A 19493-nucleotide genomic window follows, 5' to 3' on the forward strand; every position below is an offset into this window, starting at 1 on the left:
CGCCGATGATTTTTAAGTAAAGCGTTCAAATTTCTAAAACTGTTAAAGTTACCAAACTGAAACTTAACACATTATTATTTTAGCATCACTCCTGACATGCTATTAACTGTTCAGATTATTTACTTTATTTTTAAAGTATTGCGCAACATTCGTGACGTCATAGGTAGTTACAGAAGACTAGGCTGGCACACAGTGGAAAGCATATGAATTCTTTATGGCGTGAGTAGGCTGCTTCCCTACAAAGTGTCTGTCTGTTGTTGCACTTTGTGTTTGCTCACTTCTTCTTCTTCTTCTTCTTTCGCTTTTGCCTTTTCCCACAGTTTTCGCAGCGTCGGCATGGTTACAATGGATGTTGCATGGATAATTTAAAGGGGTGACCGGATGCCTTTAATGCCGCCACCCCATACACTGTGGGACGGAATCAGTGTACCCCAGATGTCTGTGTCTGGTGGAAACCATGAACGTGTTACAAATGTCTGCGAGACGTGTAATTGAGACGGGCTCTTGGGACCAACTCGGTTTTCACCTAGGGGGATGTTGAAAACTGCCTAAGAACCACATTCAGGCTGGCCAGCACACTGGCCCACGTTCTTAATCCGCCAGACGCATTCGATCTGGGCCAGTGTGCCTACCTGAGTCCAGGAAGCAGTGCATTAGCGCTCTCGCCTAACCTGTTGGGTTTGTGTGTTTGCTCACGGCGGACATGTCATTTCAAGTAGCCAATGGCCTCCCGTCATTGATAAGACCGATTCCCGTCAGATCAACGAAATTAATCACTTGGCTGGGTGTTCATCCGGGTCTCCCGAGTGCTGTTGGCAAGCTGCATGCACTCAGCCCTAGTGAGGCTAGTTGAGAAGCTAAATGATTGAGAAGTAGTGGTTCTGGTCACGAAAACTGACAACCGAGAGGGGCTGACGATATGCCGCCCCATATCAGCATCCATTTGAGGATGACATGGCGATCGGTCGGTTCTATTGTACCTTCCGAGACCTCTTCGGATGGAGAGATATTTATACACGTGATATCTAAGTGTGTACTTTCCCAGTCCCTGCAGCGTCTATCCAGAAATATTTACTAGTACCGTCGAGATGTCGCAGTTTGCACTGCTAAGTAGGATATCGGTTCGTGATTTCTTCTTATCGTCTTTCTGTAGATTTTAACTGAGATGGTGTTTGGCATCAGATTAAAAAAAAAATCTAGTCTTTAATATACTCGTACTTCCATTACCTTTTCTGCTTTCTTTCTTAATATTTTGAAACCGTACAAGCATTCTAGATAGTTGATCTTCCCATATTTTATACTTCTATGGTAAATAACCTCCTACCTTTCCTTATTTCGCAATTTTATAAATACTTTTATCGTTTAATGCGTCACTTAAAGCTTCCAGATAAATGGGAAGTCCTTCACAAGCCTTTTTTATTTGCATACTTTACCAACAAGATGTTTACTTTCAGCTTTTTCAGTGGTGTAAATGGACAGTTAATAAATTAGTTAGTATCATAAACACCTTTTGGTACTAAATGCGGAACTGCATATTGACTCATCAGAGTCGGCCGGGGTGACCGAGCGGTTCTAGGCGCTACAGTCGCAGGTTAGAATCCTGCCTCGGGCATGGATGTGTGTGATGTCCTTAGGTTAGTTAGGTTTAAGTAGTTCTAAGTTCTAGGGGGCTGATGACCTCAGAAGTTAAGTCCCATAGTGCTCAGAGCCATTTTTTTTACTCATGAGATTGGTAGAGGATTTCGAATATTCTGCTTTGTTTCTCAATTAAATTTACAAAAATTGAAACGCCCCCTTTGGAAAATTATGAATTACTGTGCTCGTAAACTTCTACGGTATTTGATACAGAGACAGCTGAGTAAAATTGAATGTACTCAGACAGTTCTCTCTTTACTTATTCTGATCATCACTAAACTGACACACACAATTTTTTTTATCGCTACGCAATCTGACTTTCAATAATCCCTACAAAAGAATGGCCCTGACTATCAACAACGTATACCTTTCATGAAGCACTTACTTCACAAAAATCTTCGTCACTCTAACTACTGCAATACGGCGAGCTAAATAAATGATTCTAACTACTGAAGGCACTCACTACTTATATGCATAGTTTCGACAGAGAACAAACAGTGTATTTACTTTAATAATTTATGTTCAATGTCTGTACAAATTGTTATAGATGCTAGAGTTTTGAGAGGTTACTATAAGCGGACGATCTGGACGTGTGTCCGCCAGAAAAAGGAAATTTGTAAAGATGGAGGTCGTGATTTGAACTACGCATCAACCACTGCTGGCGGCTCACCTCCAACTGCCCAACGCTACACAAGCGAATATTCCAACAATGAGTCCAACCGACCACAGACTGCACACAGCGTAGTCAGTCAGTGATTTTCATACAGAGCGCTACGTGGCGTTGCCAACATAAAACCATAAACAGCCTACTTTCAAAATAATCTTCGCTAGAGGCGAGAACAAAAAACGGGTAAAATCTCGAAATCACTGGCCGACTGCTGTCTCACTTTCAACGATTATATCCCCAGGGAAATTCAGTGTGATTCCGTGATGATGTTACAAACTTTGTAGGATAGTACAGAAGGATAAATGAATCAATTCGAGTTAAGGGAAAATGATCCAGAAACGACAAAGTCTAAAGTTATAATCGAATATCGTTCTAATACCTCCTACAATTAAATGCATGTAGTCAAACTCTACGGTAAACAATTTTCCGAGGTGACAGTGTGGACCAAAACAACCAAAGAATTTCTAGCATACATGTGTTCTAAAATGCATACCTTAAAAGCTATGAGCACTTGTTCCCCTCCGATACTGAGCAACACATTTTGGTCTAAATTACCTCCTCCGGAAATGCACTGAAAGCGATGTGTTTTACAGTCTCGAAGACGAACAAGTGCTCATTGCTCTTAAGGTATGCATTTTCGAACACATATGTACTAGGCATCTTTTTCTTATTTTGGTGCGCACTAGCACTCTACTGAATTTCCTGGGGTGGTCAGGAATTTGAAATTATAAGTGCCATGTGGTGATAGTTATAGTACGAATAGCTGGCGTTGTGCACCAAAGAGTAATCAAATGCATTCTGTTGCAATATATTCCGTGGACATTCGAATTTCTGTGAGCGAGATTACTTTTTTTCGTCTCATTGTGTTCTTGGACTCGAAGAAAGAAAGAACGATTGTCTGAGGCTCATCTTGCTGTAACGGTTTATGTAAGTTGTAAACGAAATTAAGATATAGTTGTTCATGACTTAAAATTTGTGCGCGGCATGTAATGATTTGTAAAGCTTAACTATTAGTGTCCTGAGTAGACGTGGCCTTAACAGAACATTGACCATTGTTAGGCGCCATACTAGAAAATAATTATTTTCCTTCAACTCATCTTCGGGACTTGCCGCCGGGTAAGACACTAAACTTCCTTTCAGATTCTACAAGTTATGCGGCCGCTACGAATAATTTAATATATTTCATATCAGATATTTTCAAGGTTGCGAGATAACGTCCCAGACATAAAGGCGTGGTCATAGGATTCAAGTTCTAGTATAAGATTTCATCTGCAAAAGTTTACGCTTGTCTTGTATTGGTATTCGAGACGACACCACGATATGGAGTTACGGGTTTCATTAAATCACATTTAACTGACCTATGAAATATTATCAGGTGCTATAAGCACACAAGTCTTAACTATAGTTTTGATATGTGTTGTTGTTGTTGTGGTCTTCAGTCCTCAGACTGGTTTGATGCAGCTCTCCATGCTACTCTCTCCTGTGCAAGCTTCTTCATCTCCCAGTACCTACTGCAACCTACATCCTTCTGAATCTGCTTAGTGTAGTCATCTCTTGGTCTCCCTCTACGATTTTTTCCCTCCACGCTGCCCTCCAATACTAATTTGGTGATCCCTTGATGCCTCAGAACATGTCCTACCAACCGCCCCTTCTTTTGGTCAAGTTGTGCCACAAACTTCTCTTCTTCCCAATCCGATTCAATACTTCCTCATTAGTTATGTGATCTACCCATCTAATCTTCAGCATTCTTCTGTAGCACCACATTTCGAAAGCTTCTATTTTCTTCTTGTCCAAACTATTTATCGTCCATGATTCACTTCCATACATGGCTACACTCCAAACAAATACTTTCAGAAATGACTTCCTCACACTTAAATCTATGCTCGATGTTAACAAATTTCTCTTCTTCACAAACGCTTTCCTTGCCATTGCCAGTCCACATTTTATATCCTCTCTACTTCGACCAACATCAGTTATTTTGCTTCGCAAATAGCAAAACTCCCTTACTACTTTAAGTGTCTTATTTCCTAATCTAATACCCTCAGCATCACCCGACTTAATTCGACTACATTCCATTATCCTCGTTTTGCTTTTGTTGATGTTCATATTATATCCTCCTTCCAAGACACTGTCCATTCCATTCAACTGCTCTTCCAAGTCCTTTGCCCTCTCTGACAGAATTACAATGTCATCGGCGAACCTCAAAGTTTTTATTTCTTCTCCCTGGGTTTTAATACCTACTCCGAATTTTTCTTTTGTTCCCTTTACCGCTTGCTCAATATACAGATTGAATAACATCGGGGAGAGACGACAACCCTGTCTCACTCCCTTCCCAACCACTGCCTCCCTTTCATGTCCCTCGACTCTAATAACTGCCATCTGGTTTCTGTACAAAGTGTAAATAGCCTTTCGCTCCCTGTATTTTACCCCTGCCACCTTCAGAATTTGAAAGAGAGTATTCCAGTCAACATTGTCAAAAGCTTTCTCTAAGTCTACAAATGCTAGAAACATAGGTTTGCCCTTCCTTAATGTAGCTTCTAAGATACGTCGAAGGTCAGTAGTGCCTCACGTGTTCCAACATTTCTACGGAATCCAAACTGATCATCCCCGAGGTCGGCTTCTACTAGTTTTTCCATTCGTCTGTAAAGAATTCGCGTTAGTATTTTGCAGCTGTGACTTATTAAACTGATAGTTCAGTAATTTTCACATCTGTAGTACCTGCTTCTTTGGGATTGAAATTATTACATTCTTCTTGAAGTCTGAGGGTATTTCGCCTGTCTCATACATCTTGCTCACCAGATGGAAGAGTTTTGTCAGGACTGGCTCTCCCAAGATCGTCAGTAGTTCCAATGTAATGTTGTCTACTCATGGAGCCTTGTTTCGACTCAGGTCTTTCAGTGCTCTGTCAAACTCTTCAAGCAGGGTCGTACCTCCCATTTCATCTTCATCTACATCCTCTTCCACTTCCATAATATTGTCCTCAAGTACATTGCCCTTGTATAGACCCTCTATATGCTCCTTCCACCTTTCAGCTTTCCCTTCTTTGCTTAGAACTGGGTTTCCATCTGAGCTCTTTATGCTCATACAAGTGGTTCTCTTATGTCCAAAGGTCTCTTTAATTTCCCTGTAGGCAGTATCTATCTTACCCCTAGTGAGATAAGCCTCTACAGCCTTACATTTGTCCTCTAGCCATCCCTTCTTAGCCATTTTGCACTTCCTGTCGATCTCATTTTTGAGACGTTTGTATTCCTTTTTGCCTGCTTCATTTACTGCATTTTTATATTTTCTCCTTTCATCAATCAAATTCAATATTTCTTCTGTTACCCAAGGATTTCTATTAGCCCTCGTCTTTTTACCTAGTTGATTCTCTGCTGCCTTCACTACTTCATCCCTCAATGCTACCCATTCTTGTTCTACTGTATTTCTTTCCCTCATTCCTGTCAATTGCTCCCTTATGCTCTCCCTAAAACTCTGTTCAGCCTCTGGTTCTTTTTGTCTATCCATGTCCCATCTCTTTAAATTCCCATCTTTTTGCAGTTTCTTCAGTTTTAATCTACCGTTCATAACCAATAGATTGTGGTCAGAGTCCACATCTGCCAATGGAAATGTCTTACAATTTAGAACCTGGTTGCTAAATCTCTGTCTTACTATTATATAATCTATCTGAAACCTGTCAGTATCTCCAGGCTTCTTCCATGTATACAGCCTTCTTTTATGATTCTTGAACCAAGTGTTAGCTATGATTAAGTTATGCTCTGTACAAAATTCTACCAGGCGGCTTCCTCTTTCATTTCTTTGCCCCCGTCCATATTCACCTACTACGTTTCATTCTCTCCCTTTTCCTACTACCGAATTCCAGTCACCCATGACTATTAACTTTTCGTCACCCTTCACTATCTGAATAGTTTCTTTTATTTGATCTTTTTTTTTGGTCATCAGTCTAATGACTGGTTTGATGCGGCCCGCCACGAATTCCTTTCCTGTGCTAACCTCTTCATCTCAGAGTAGCACTTGCAACCTACGTCCTCAATTGTTTGCTTGACGTATTCATATCTCTGTCTTCCTCTACAGTTTTTGCCCTCTACTGCTCCCTCTAGTACCATGAAAGTCATTCCCTCATGTCTTAGCAGATGTCCTATCATCCTGTCTCTTCTCCTTATCAGTGTTTTCCACATATTCCTTTCCTCTCCGATTCTGCGTAGAACCTCCTCATTCCTTACCTTATAAGTCGACCTAATTTTCAGCATTCGTCTATAGCACCACATCTCAAATGCTTCGATTCTCTTCTGTTCCGGTTTTCCCACAGTCCATGTTTCACTACCATACAATGCTGTACTCCAGACGTTCATCCTCAGAAATTTCTTCCTCAAATTAAGGCCGGTATTTGATATTAGTAGACCTCTCTTGGCCAGAAATGCCTTTTTTGCCATAGCGAGTCTGCTTTTGATGTCCTCCTTGCTTCGTCCGTCATTGGTTATTTTACTTCCTAGGTAGCAGAATTCCTTAACTTCATTGACTTCGTGACCATCAATCCTGATGTTAAGTTTCTCGCTGTTCTCATTTCTACTACTTCTCATTACCTTCGTCTTTCTCCGATTTACTCTTTAACCATACTGTGTACTCATTAGTCTGTTCATTCCGTTCAGAATATCATTTAATTCTTATTCACTTTCACTCAGGATAGCAATGTCATCAGCGAATCGTATCATTGATATCCTTTCACCTTGTATTTTAATTCCACTCCTGACCCTTTCTTTTATTTCCATCATTGCTTCCTCGATGTACAGATTGAAGAGAAGGGGCGAAAGGCTACATCCTTGTCTTACCCCCTTCTTAATACGAGCACTTCGTTCTTGATCGTCCACTCTTATTATTCCGTCTTGGTTGTTGTACATATTGTATATGACCCTTCTCTCCTTATAGCTTACCCTACTTTTTTCAGTATCTCGAACAGCTTGCACCATTTTATATTATCGGACGCTTTTTCCAGGTCGACAAATCCTACGAACGTGTCTTGATTTTTCTTTAGCCTTGCTTCCATTATTAGCCGTAACGTCAGAATTGCCTCTCTCGTGCCTTTACTTTTCCTAAAGCCAAACTGATCGTCACCTAGCGCATTATCAATTTTCTTTTCCATTCTTCTGTATATTATTCTTGTAAGCAGCTTCGATGCATGAGCTGTGAAGTTGATTGTGCGATAATTCTCGCACTTGTCAGGTCTTGCCGCCTTCGGAATTCTGTGGATGATGCTTTTCCGAAAGTCAGATGGTATGTCACCATACTCATGTATTCTACACACCAACGTGAATAGTCGTTTTGTTGCCACATCCCCTAATGATTTTAGAAATTCTGATGGAATGTTATCTATCCCTTCTGCCTTATTTGACCGTAAGTCCTCCAAAGCTCTCTTAAATTTCGATTCTAATACTGGATCCCCTATCTCTTCTAAATCGACTCCTGTTTCTTCCTCTATCACATCAGACAAATCTTCACCCTCATAGAGGCTTTCAATGTATTCTTTCCACCTATCTGCTCTCTCCTCTGCATTTATCAGTGGAATTCCCGTTGCACTCTTAATGTTACCATCGTTGCTTTTAATGTCACCAAAGGTTGTTTTGACTTTCCTGTATGCTGAGTATGTCCTTCCGAGAATCATATCTTTTTCGATGTCTTCACATTTTTCCTGCAGCCATTTCGTCTTAGCTTCCGTACGCTTGCTATTTATTTCATTACTCAGCGACTTGTATTTCTGTATTCCTGATTTTCCCGGAACATGTTTGTACTTCCTCCTATCATCCATCAACTGAAGTATTTCTTGTGTTACCCATGGTTTCTTCGCAGCTACCTTCTATGTACCTATGTTTTCCTTCCCAACTTCTGTGATGGCACCTTTTTAGAGACGTCCATTCCTCTTCAACTGTGTTGCCTACTGCGCTATTCCTTATTGCTGTATCTATAGCGTTAGAGAACTTCAAACGTATTTCGTCATTCCTTAGAACTTCCGTATCCCACTTCTTAGCGTATTGATTGTTCCTGACTAATGTCTTGAACTTCAGCCTACTCTTCACTACCATATTGTGATCTGGGTCTATATATGCTCCTGGGTACGCCTTACAATCCAGTATCTGATTTCGGAATCTCTGTCTGACCATGATGTAATCTAATTGAAACCTTCCCGTATCTCCCGGCTTTTTCCACGTATACCTCCTCCTCTTGTGATTCTTGAACAGGGTATTCGCTATTACTAGCTGAAACTTGTTACAGAACTCAATTAGTCTTTCTCCTCTTTCATTCCATGTCCCAAGCCCATATTCTCCTGTAACCTATTCTTCTACTCCTTCCCCTAAAACTCCATTCCAGTCGCCCATGACTATTAGATTTTCGTCCCCATTTACATACTGCATTTCCCTTTCAACATCCTCATACACTCTCTCTATCTATTCATCTTCAGCTTGCGACGTCGGCATGTATACCTGAACTATCGTTGTCGGTGTTGGTCTGCTGTCGATTCTGATTAGAACAACCCGGTCACTGAACTGTTCACAGTAACACACCCTCTGCGCTACCTTCCTATTCATAACGAATCCTACACCTGTTATACCATTTTCTGTTGCTGTTGATATTACCCGATACTCATCTGACCAGAAATCCTTGTGTTCCTTCCACTTCACTTCACTGACCCCTACAATATCTAGATTGAGCCTTTGCATTTCCCTTTACAGATTTTCTAGTTTCCCTACCACGTTCAAGCTTCTGACATTCCACGCCCCGACTCGTAGAACATTATCCTTTCGTTGATTATTCAATCTTTTTCTCATGGTAACCTCCCCCTTTGCAGTCCCCTCCCGGAGATCCGAATGGGGGACTATTCCGGAATCTTTTGCCAATGGAGAGATCATCATGACACTTTTTCAACTACAGGCCACATGTCCTGCGGATACACGTTACGTGTCTTTAATGCTGTGGTTTCCATTCCCTTCTGCATCCTCATGTCGTTGATCATTGCTGGTTCTTCCGCCTTTTGGGGCAATGTCCCACCCCAAGGACAAGAGAGTGCCCTGAACCTCTATCCGCTCCTCCGCATTTCTTTGACAAGGCCGTTGGCAGAATGAGGCTGACTTCTTATGCCGGAAGTCTTCGGCCGCCAATGCTGATTATTTATCAAAATTTAGGCAGTGGCGGGGATCGAGCCCGGGACCGAAGACGTTTTGATTATGAATCAAATACGCTACCCCTTTTTTTTAATATCACTTTTTCGCTTTTTTTCGTTTCATGTGCTCGGGGCGGACGTCGTAAGACATCTGTTTATGTTCGTTGTTGATCGGTTGACTCAGTTTTTTTTATTACAGAGGGCACGTAACCCTCTGACCGAATACGCTGAGCTACCATGCCGGCTGACCCCTAGACCACGTGTACTTTGATCATACATTTCTTCAATTTCTTCGTCATCTGCTGAGCTAGTTGGCATATAAACTTGTACTACTGTAGTAGGTGTGGGCTTAGTATCTATCTTGGCCACAATCATGCGTTCACTATGCTGTTTGTAGTAGCTTACCCGCACTCCTATTTTCCTACTCATTATTAAACCTACTCCTGCATTACCCCTATTTGATTTTGTGTTTATAACCCTGTAGTCACCTGACCAAAAGTCTTGTTCCTCCTGCCACCGAACTTCACTAATTTCCACTATATCGAACTTTAACCTATCCATTTCCCTTTTTAAATTTTCTAACCTACCTGCCTGATTAAGGGATCTGACATTCCACGCTCCGATCCGTAGAAAGCCAGTTTTCTTTCTCCTTATAACGACATCCTCTTGAGTAGTCTCCCCCCCCCCCCCCGGAGATCCGAATGGGGGACTTTTTTACCTCCGGAATATTTTACCCAAGAGGACGCCATCATCAGTTAATCATACAGTAAAGCTGCATGCCCTCGGGAAATATTACGGCCTTAGTTTCCCCTTGCTTTCAGCAGTTCGCAGTATCAGCACAGCAAGACCGATTTGGTTATTGTTACAGGGCCAAATCAGTCAATCATCCAGACTGTTGTCCCTGCAACTACTGAAAAGGCTGCTGCCCCTCTTGAGGAACCACACGTTTGTCTGGCCTCTCGATACCCCTCCGTTGTGGTTGCACCTACGGTACGGCTATCTGTATCGCTGATGCACGCAAGCCTTCCCACCAACGGCAAGGTCCATGGTTCATGGGGGAGGACTTTTGATATATGCTGAGGAATATCCGTGATGATTCAAGAGAGAGGAAATTAATTATTTATAATCACGTAACGACCCTGAGTACTGGGCTAGTTTGCTGATTGCTGATCCGCGACGGGCTAAATTAAATTACATTATACTGTTCATAGCATTATTATTATTATTATTATTAGCGAATGTCCCCATAGGAGAACGATAAGCAGGTGATTTATCAATATTTCTTTAGGTTCTTCTTGTTTTGCCAATATTTCTTCATTTTCTCCACAAAGGCCTTCTTTCTTTCTTCAGTCCACTTTGGTCGGTATGGTTTTGGTGCCGTCTCTGAAGTAAACTTCCACTTGTCAATTTTTCTTCTGAATGTATCCCTGTCTGATGCGTCTGTTATGTCAATTTTTGCTTTTGTCAAATCCTTCTTAACTTCAGTTACCCAGGGTATTGTTGCTTTAAGTGATAGTCCAATAGACGTTTAGTTAACCTGTTTCCAGGTAATCTGTGTAGGTGTCCATAAAATTTCATTCGTCTCTTTCTGATGTCACTTTCGATATTTGATAGTTTTTCAGTTGTTTCGATGGTCTGCAGTCTGTATCCAATTTGTGTGTATCGTGGTCCCAGAATTTTCCTAATAATTTTTCTCTCTATTTTCTTAATATCTTGTAAATCTAGTTTTCTATTCAGTGAGAGCGTTTCACTTGCATATGTGACTGTAGGTTTGATAACTGTGTTGTAGTGTCTGATTTTAGTTCCTTTTGACAGGCATTTTTTGTTATATATGCTTTGAACAAGTCCGAATGCTTTCTTGAATTTCTGTACTCGGTTCTTTTGTGCTATTTTCTCGAGTCCTGTTGGTTCAATAATTTCGCCGAGATACTTAAAGTGTTTGACTCTATTGATTTCACCAAAATTTTTTTCCAGTTTCGGAATATCTAATTTGGAGCACATAAACTCAGTCTTCTCAAAGGAGATTTGCAGGCCAACCTTCTCTGCACATTCTTTAAGGATCTCAGTTTGTTTTGTTGCAGTTTCTTCACTGTCAGTTATAATTGCTAGGTCATCTGCAAACGCTAAATATGGGATGTTCAATTTTCCTTTATCTCTTCCTAGTTCAATTGGTTTCCAGAAGTTTTGTTTCCTTAGTTCGATTTCCCATTCTTCCATTACTTTGTCTAAAACTATGTTGAATAATAGTGGCGAGATCCCATCTCCTTGTCTTACTCCTGTTTTAATTAAGAATGGTTCCGAGATTTCGTCTACGAAATTAATTTTTGATTTGGTTTCTGTCAGTGTTTGTTTGATTAGTTTTCGGGTTTTGGTGTCTAGTCCACGTTCTTCGAGAATATTAAATAGAGACTGCCTGTGTATAGAGCCATATGCTTTTTTTAAAATCAACGAATGTGCACACTATTGGTTTAGACCGGATTGCTTTCATTTTTAAAATAGCTTTAAGGTTAAAGATTTGTTCAGGGCATGATCTGTTAGGTCGAAAGCCTGCTTGGTAGTCTGAAATTGTATGTTCTAGTTGTTGTTGTGCCCTCTTTAGTATACACGCGGATAAAATTTTATAAGTCACAGGTAAAAGTGAAATGCCTCTGTAGTTGTTTACGTCTGCTCTGTCTCCCTTTTTGTGCAGTGGATGAATTAGTGCACACTTCCAATCCTCTGGAATATTTTCTGTCTGCCAGATTTCTGTGATGATTTGGGTGATCTCTTTTAGGGAGTTTGGTCCAAGGTTCTTCAGTAGTTCAGCTACAATTCCATCCTCTCCTGATGACTTATTATTTTTGAGCTTCTTAATGTGGCTATATATTTCTTCCTGAGTTGGCGCTAGTGAACTTTCATTCGTGCATTCTGGTTGTAATCTGGGGAATCTTGTTTTCGGTTGTGGGCAGTTTAGAAGTTGTGAAAAGTATTTAGCTAGTTCTTGGCAATTTTCTTTGTTAGTTAATATTAGCATTATTAGAGTTATTTCTCTTTTAATTTGACGTCACTTTATTAAAAGCTATCAAAGCATATAGAAATTAAAATAAATCACATTACATTGGAGCCAGACCCAATTAAATTAGATTACACCACCTCTGATAGTTGCCTAACCTACAACACGGTACACGTATTCCACTGTCAGGGATACCCCCTAACGGTATCCACACTATTCTGATTCGGGAGTTTTCATACCAGGATAGCTTACCTCAAATTGATAAATTTATCCTTTTCCATCATTCCTGAAAGTTTGTAACGTTCTCACGGAATCAACCTGTAGATATCAGTGTATTAGAAAGCTGTCGCGGTAAAGTGGTTAAGAATGGACTGAGACAGAGATGGTGTACAAGAGGTAAAGGAAATCGACCAGATATGTGGGAAGGAATTTATGCTTGCAAGCTTTATATTTCAATATGGCACTTAAATCGTGTCGTGACTGAGATGGTACCATCAGTGCCGGTAGGTACATCTAAAACTACTTAATGCATCAGAATTTACTGCCCATACGTGAAACTCAACCGGTCGACGAGCCATATATATAATGAAGGGTGAACCGAAAGAAAGAATGGCGGAACTTCTGAATTTATATATGAAATGAGTTTACGTATGCATTTCCATTATACATTCCTTGTGAACCACGAGGTGTAACAGACGCCAATATAATCGAGCAGAATAATTAGCCAAACAAGAAACGAAATTACGCTACGGAATATGAGTACACTGACTCCATTAGTACCATACCCTGTCTCTAACAATCATTATTACTCCTAATATGTGACATGATTAGCTAAAACAAAAACAGATTTTAATATTCGAGTCACCTAAAATCAGTTGGGAGTCCCACCATGTAGTGTTTCGGTCCAAACTCTTTTCTCGCGTTCTTACCAACCCCGTCCAAATAGCTTCCGTACTTCGGAGGAAAAGCTATAGGTTCTTTTCCGTTTTCTTACGGACGCAGACAAATAGCTATCATTTGGAGATTAGGTAGAAGGAGATGACACTCTGGGTCATTCAGTGTATACAAAAGAAAACGCAAAGGCATTTACCTCAATGCAACCAGCTGCCACCATCCGTCGCAACGCCAGTAAGTACTGACCACCTTGGTACATTGGGCGATCGTCATTTGTGACAAAGAAAACCTCTCAAACGAATTACACGACCTAAGAGAGGTATTCCGGAAAAATACAGATTGGTAGGGCCTTCCAGAGGAGACAGACTGACAATTTTCGGGAAGAGGAAGAAGAAGAATTAGAAGAAGAAGCAGAAGATAACAAGAGACTCGCCTTTCTGCCATATTTGGGGCCCTTGTCAGCCAAAATTGAGAGGCTACTGAGAAAATCGAACATCAATAACGTCTCCGACCACCGCCGAAGAAGAAAGAGCTGCTGGGCTCAGCTAAAGACCCGCTCAAACTCAACACACCAGGCATGTATAGCATTGCCTGCGAATGTGGTGTACAGTACATTGGACAAACGCAGCGCTGAATCTCGAAAAGGCGCGAGGAACCCATCAGACCCGTCCGACTTGGATAGACAGAGAAATCTGCTATAGGTGAACATAGTAACCACACCTTTGATTTCGAAAACACTAGGGTGATGTGTCAAGCTGGGAGCTATTGGGACAGCGTCATAGAAGAATCGATAGAAATACGGTTCCACGAGAATCTTGTGAACAGGGACGAATGTTATCAAATTAGCACGGCCTGGAATCCAGCTTTAGCCGCAGTACTCCGTGAACGCAGCAGGGACTGTCCAGTTCGCGAGACGCGCCCGGAATGCTTTGACGCAGGCACGAACGGCGCACCCGCTTCCCCCTCCGAGCCTCCCGCGGTTAGGGGGCGAGGGGCACGCCGCACGTATAAAGGGACCGGCATCCACAAAGTCTCGGCACTTCGTCAGAAGATGATGAGTATGTCACTCGTCGAAAAGTCGCTGAAGACACCGGCACCCGGATGGAAGCCCGAAAACTCTTCACCAGCTGCATACGGCAGGAAAGCATACATTCACATTTGTTTGCATATAGTATTTTATAAGGTAGAAACTGCATACAATCTCAGCATTTGACTAATCGAGCGTGGAAAAGCAGTTAAAAACCGCACTGACCTATGTACCTGGTCAAATAGTATATTCCGTGTTGTCTGTTTTACTTTCTCATCTGGCAAACCAACGTGACGGCTTGTTTGACTATACGAACATAACTTTCGATACACTGCAGGAAGTTTGTTAAAGCGTTTTTTTAGTATTCCTGATCTTATCTTCATATACACTCCTGGAAATGGAAAAAAGAACACATTGACACCGGTGTGTCAGACCCACCATACTTGCTCCGGACACTGCGAGAGGGCTGTACAAGCAATGATCACACGCACGGCACAGCGGACACACCAGGAACCGCGGTGTTGGCCGTCGAATGGCGCTAGCTGCGCAGCATTTGTGCACCGCCGCCGTCAGTGTCAGCCAGTTTGCCGTGGCATACGGAGCTCCATCGCAGTCTTCAACACTGGTAGCATGCTCCGACAGCGTGGACGTGAACTGTATGTGCAGTTGACGGACTTTGAGCGAGGGCGTATAGTGGGCATGCGGGAGGCCGGGTGGACGTACCGCCGAATTGCTCAACACGTGGGGCATGAGGTCTCCACAGTACATCGATGTTGTCGCCAGTGGTCGGCGGAAGGTGCACGTGCCCGTCGACCTGGGACCGGACCGCAGCGACGCATGGATGCACGCCAAGACCGTAGGATCCTACGCAGTGCCGTAGGGGACCGTACCGCCACTTCCCAGCAAATTAGGGACACTGTTGCTCCTGGGGTATCGGCGAGGACTATTCGCAACCGTCTCCATGAAGCTGGGTTACGGTCCCGCACACCGTTAGGCCGTCTTGCACTCACGCCCCAACATCGTGCAGCCCGCCTCCAGTGGTGTCGCGACAGGCGTGAATGGAGGGACGAATGGAGACGTGTCGTCTTCAGCGATGAGAGTCGCTTCTGCCTTGGTGCCAATGATGGTCGTATGCGTGTTTGGCGCCGTGCAGGTGAGCGCCACAATCAGGACTGCATACGACCGAGGCACACAGGGCCCACACCCGGCATCATGGTGTGGGGAGCGATCTCCTACACTGGCCGTACACCTCTGGTGATCGTCGAGGGGACACTGAATAGTGCACGGTACATCCAAACCGTCATCGAACCCATCGTTCTACCATTCCTAGACCGGCAAGGGAACTTGCTGTTCCAACAGGACAATGCACGTCCGCATGTATCCCGTGCCACCCAACGTGCTCTAGAAGGTGTAAGTCAACTACCCTGGCCAGCAAGATCTCCGGATCTGTCCCCCATTGAGCATGTTTGGGACTGGATGAAGCGTCGTCTCACGAGGTCTGCACGTCCAGCACGAACGCTGGTCCAACTGAGGCGCCAGGTGGAAAAGGCATGGCAAGCCGTTCCACAGGACTACATCCAGCATCTCTACAATCGTCTCCATGGGAGAATAGCAGCCTGCATTGCTGCGAAAGGTGGAAATACACTGTACTAGTGCCGACATTGTGCATGCTCTGTTGCCTGTGTCTATGTGCCTGTGGTTCTGTCAGTGTGATCATGTGATGTATCTGACCCCAGGAATGTGTCAATAAAGTTTCCCCTTCCTGGGACAACGAATTCACGGTGTTCTTATTTCAATTTCCAGGAGTGTACATTCTTACAAATTGCCTGAATGTAGAATAGAGCAGAAAGTACATGTGGACTAGGAATACTCATTTAACGTATTCGTAGGTATGTTTACTCTGCAGTAAAACGACGATGAGTAGAGATCTAAAATATGTTGAGAAATGAAGAGTTAAAATCGAAAACATTTTGAGGACCATATTTCACAAAATGGGTTTTCAGTATTATTGTGGTCTAGGTATTGTGTTGCACGTCCATCGACTGGATCCCATGGCGAGACCATGGAAAAAGTCTTTCAGGCATGCGTTAGTATATGTTGCTTGGTCTTTCCAAGTTGTGTTTGCCTTTGAGATTCCAAAATTTAAAAGACATGTGAAATGGTTCCTGTCGACTGCAATATTTCTGTTCTTGTATTATCACAATGAAAACAGAGTGCCTCATTATTAATGGCCGTTAGTATGGAAACTTTTTTCCTGCTATTCTCTCGAAAACTGACACTTTTGGAACCGTGGCTGTGTACAAAATAAAAGCTGATCATCCGAAAGAAGGAAGCAGCTACCAGCCGCTGCTAATAATGCTATTCCTTTACAAAAAAGTCGCCGTTACCGGCTGCGAATCGACCGGTTCACCTTCAGATAGCTGTTTATACGCAAACTGCCGTTTGAAGATAACCCTGGCCGCTCTAAAGCTGTAGCGGCGTTTTATGTGTAAATGAATAGCATTATAAACTGTGAGTGGTTTCTGTTTCTTTCTTTGCAAGAATCAACTAATAAACTTTTTTCTTGCCACATAGTCAGTTTCATAGCACGGAGCCGGCCGGGGTGGCCGAGCGGTTCTAGGCGCTTCAGTCCGGAGCCGCGCGACTGCTACGGTCGCAGGTTTGAATCCTGCCTCGGGCATGGATGTGTGTGATGTCCTTAGGTTAGTTAGGTTTAAGTAGTTCTAAATTCTAGGGGACTAATGACCACAGCAGTTGAGTCCCATAGTGCTCAGAGCCATTTTTTTTGTTAAGTCCCATAGTGCTCAGAGCCATTTGAACCATCACAGCACGGCACTAACAATGTTCGTAATCAAGTATTACTTCGTAATTCACAATTTGTGATGCATATCAGTTGTGTACGAACAGATAACGTTTTTTTCACCCTCCAGACAAACCTCGGATTTAGTACTTAGGTAATTTCACTTGTCGCATCAATGTGGAGGGTTATTCCAACTTGTGAAAGTCGTACCCTACAAATATGTCAGACATAGTACATGATAAGAAAGTATTGGAGGAGTGTACAGTATTGAGTGCTATGTGGCATAACCTAGTCTAAGAGACCTGCAAATACCCAAGCACAATAGAGCACCGTTTGGAAGCTTTCAGATTTATGGCGTCACCATAGTTCACTATGAAATGAAGACAATGCTCAGTCAGTGTAAGCTCTCTCTTGTATGCTTTGATAGATTGATGAGGTATGTGGTTCTCCTTTTATTTACCTAGAGGCAGTAGCAAATTTACTAATTCTTCATACTTTTGCATCCTCATCTGTAACTGCTGATGAACTATCTGCAGAAATTCTTTATTTGTGTGGCCATATTGTCCGTAGTTGCTCTATACTCTTCTTTTCTCATCCCTCTCTCTCTCTCTCTCTCTCTCTCTCTCTCTCTCTCTCTCTCACTCTCTCGGCTTTTCATTTCACCTCTTTCTCTTCAGCCCTTTTCCCTCCAACTCTCTCTCCACTGCACTACTCTGCATTCACTGTTCACTAATCCTTTACACCCTCCACACCCTGTCTCCACTCCCACACCCCAACTACTCTCCATCTGGATTACATTTCCGTCAGGACATCTTCATTTCTCTTTCACACTAAATAAATACATAGTAATACAAACAACACAAATAGAGAATCGAGGAGGAAGAGAACACGTTTAGATCAAAGTGAAATCTATCAGCGTAATTGGTAACACTACACAAAACACATGAGACGCATTTAGCCTAAAGGTACAAAAAACTGTGATGTTGCCATGTTTCACATAAAGAAATGCATTATTCTGCCCACCAGTGTGAGATTTCGCCGGAATCATAGGCGTCCACCAGGGGGCCAAGAGGGAGCACTTGGCCGCTCCTGGTATCTGGGTTCAGACTTTTAAAGCACTACAGAATTTTTCCATATTTCTAGCAGTCACTCTCTGCGACTTAGTTAAACTGCAGATTTAACGTTGCCGAAACCGAAGAGAAATACTGTAGCCTTACCAGTCAGTATCTGTCACACTGTTGATGGGAAATTGGTGCGGCTGCGCCTTCGGCAGTCCAGATGAATGCGAATCTTTCTAGAACCGTGGCGAAATAGTGTCTTCAATCTTTTTCTGTCTCTTCCTTCTTCAGCGGTTACTGTACTGCAGTGGAGAGATGGTCCAGCACCGTGGCATACGGAAAACGTGGCCGATTCCCCACACGTCACAAAAATGGCAACAGCTTACCAGCAAGCCATTCGTACCCGTGTCTTCTAGTGGTTTCACGAGTACAGAATGGAACAAAATCGTAATTTACCGTATTTCTGTTGACAAGGGTAGTGTTTCTCATTTTATGTTTAGCTATACACGAGGGAGCTACGTATTGCAGTACATTACACAGATTACATTACAGTACACTACATTACATATGGAATCCTGGAGGTGTGCACATTTATATCTAATCTACGGACTCCATCACATCAGTCGTAAACAGCAAATTCAGTTTTCAGCTCCAGAAGACTGGGGGAAAGAGTAAAACTTAAAGTCTGAAAAATGCACACTCCACGACAAGGATACTCCCAGTGTGTGCGAGTGCAACACAGCGCCACATGCAGTCAGAGAGCTACGAATTCTGAATTCCTGACACGACTACACAATAACGGGACAAACTGGAGAAACGACGATCACCTTGGAGCAGTCCTTAGCTACTGAAAATTGATTCTGATGGCCAGTCTGAGGATAATATTGAGATTTATTAGTGTATTGGCACCGGGCCTTACTTTACCAAACAAGCCCAAAATATATTGATTTGAAAATACATTTTATTTTAGTCAGTCATGGCAGACAAAATAGGAATATGTTGCTATTGTAGACAGTTGAGTCAAATTATGCGATCACTACATTAATAATACAAAAATATGTACTTTGCATAAACTAATATGCTTACCATTGAGGTACCAAAGTAACCTACTCTTAAATAAAACGCAGCCGGCCGGAGTGGCCGAGCGGTTCTAGGCGCTACAGTCTGGAACCGCGCGACCGCTACGGTCGCAGGTTCCAATCCTGCCTCGGGCATGGATGTGCGCGATGTCCTTAGGTTAGTTAGGTTTAAGTAGTTCTACGTTGTAGGG

This window comes from Schistocerca gregaria, chromosome 2 (genome assembly GCF_023897955.1).
Source record: "Schistocerca gregaria isolate iqSchGreg1 chromosome 2, iqSchGreg1.2, whole genome shotgun sequence".
Classification (NCBI taxonomy): domain Eukaryota; kingdom Metazoa; phylum Arthropoda; class Insecta; order Orthoptera; family Acrididae; genus Schistocerca; species Schistocerca gregaria.